This window comes from Schistocerca gregaria, unplaced genomic scaffold (assembly GCF_023897955.1).
Source record: "Schistocerca gregaria isolate iqSchGreg1 unplaced genomic scaffold, iqSchGreg1.2 ptg000199l, whole genome shotgun sequence".
In the NCBI taxonomy this organism is placed as follows: Eukaryota; Metazoa; Arthropoda; class Insecta; order Orthoptera; family Acrididae; genus Schistocerca; species Schistocerca gregaria.
The window spans coordinates 12,046,730-12,048,177 of NW_026061737.1; the positions used below are offsets into that span (position 1 = coordinate 12,046,730).

A 1,448-nucleotide genomic window follows, 5' to 3' on the forward strand; every position below is an offset into this window, starting at 1 on the left:
TTTGCATGCATTCTGCAGTATGAATCCTTTTGAGCACGTGCGACACGGGACGAGTTATCATCTACATCTATATGGATACCCTGCAAAACACATTTAAGTGCCTGGCAAAGGGTTCATCGAATCACCTACACAACTGATAATTAATTGAAACCCTCAGCTGCCGACAGGTGTTGTTGATATACTTCGATGGGGACAGCTGAAAAGTGTGCCGCTACTGGGACTCGAACCCAGGATCTCCTGCTTACAAGGCAGACGCTCAATCCATCTGAGCTATCGAGGGCACAAATGAACAGCACGACTGCAGGAATTTATCCCTCGCACGCTTCCCGTGAGACTCACACCCCGAACCGCCCACAATCCGATTACGTAATGTACTTAATAGGTATTTGTCCATCCACTCATTACTGGCTCACACTAAGGTGACGATTCCCGTAAGATTTCCGGTAGCCTGTGCGCATTCGCACAGACGAAGGTCAATGGCTGGGTGACGTTTAACCATAGATATGAAGATAGTAACTGTTCTAGAAAGAACAGGCGCCACTGACGACCGTGCAGCTCTTCTAGAATACATGATAGACCGGCCGATGTGGCCGAGCGGTTGTAGGCACTTCAGTCGGGAGCCACGCGACCGCTACGGTCGCAGGTTCAAATCCTGCCTCGAGCATGGATGTGTGTGATGTCCTTAATTTAGTTACGTTTAAGTCGTTCTAAGTTCTAGGAAACTGATGACCTCAGATGTTAAGTCCCAAAGTGCTCAGAGCCATTTGAACCATCAGTCCGTATGTTTGCACACTACTTACAGTAACTTATGCTAAGGACAACACACACACAACCATGCCCGAGGGAGGACTCGAACCTCCAACGGGGGGAGCCGCGCGAACCGTGACAAGGCGTTGGACACATGGCGGGTACCCCGCGCGGCTCATGGCAGCCGTGACACTGCTTCAAACAATGGACTGTAGAAACTTTTGTAAAGCACGGATTAAAAAAAAAAAAAAAACCTTTCCGTTCCAGGAGTCTAGACAAGTACACCTTTAAAAAATGCAACTACAAAGAAATTGAGTTTCCGAACGGGGCAGGGCTTAAAACTTTGAAGAGTTAAATTTTAATGGCCGTTCTCTTGTATGCAAATAGTTTCACAGTAGAAATTTCTCTAGTTTTATTTATTTATTTATTTTTTGCTGTAGGTAAAGAAGGATAGGATTCTGAGAAGGGCGAAGGGGGGGGGGGGGGGGGGGGGGAGGAATCTCGCCTCTCCCACCTTGGAATTGTCAGTACAGAATTTTTATTCATTACGAGATTCTCAGCCACTTGCAGAAGTGATTTCGCGTGATTCTGCAAAACTTTTCCTTTAGCCAATCGTAGCAACTATAGGATTCCGTTCCTGCTGCATGACATGTCTCGGAACTTAAACTGACCAACTTATTTGCATAAAGAGCTAGCTTATC

At 46.5% G+C, this 1,448-nt stretch overlaps 1 non-coding gene across 1 annotated transcript; it reads right to left on the reverse strand.

Annotated features, from left to right (window-relative positions):
* Window positions 1–206: 206 nt before the first annotated feature.
* On the reverse strand, window positions 207–281 carry Trnat-ugu (transfer RNA threonine (anticodon UGU)). The gene has a single exon. It is a non-coding gene; the product is annotated as a tRNA-Thr (tRNA).
* Window positions 282–1,448: the final 1,167 nt, after the last annotated feature.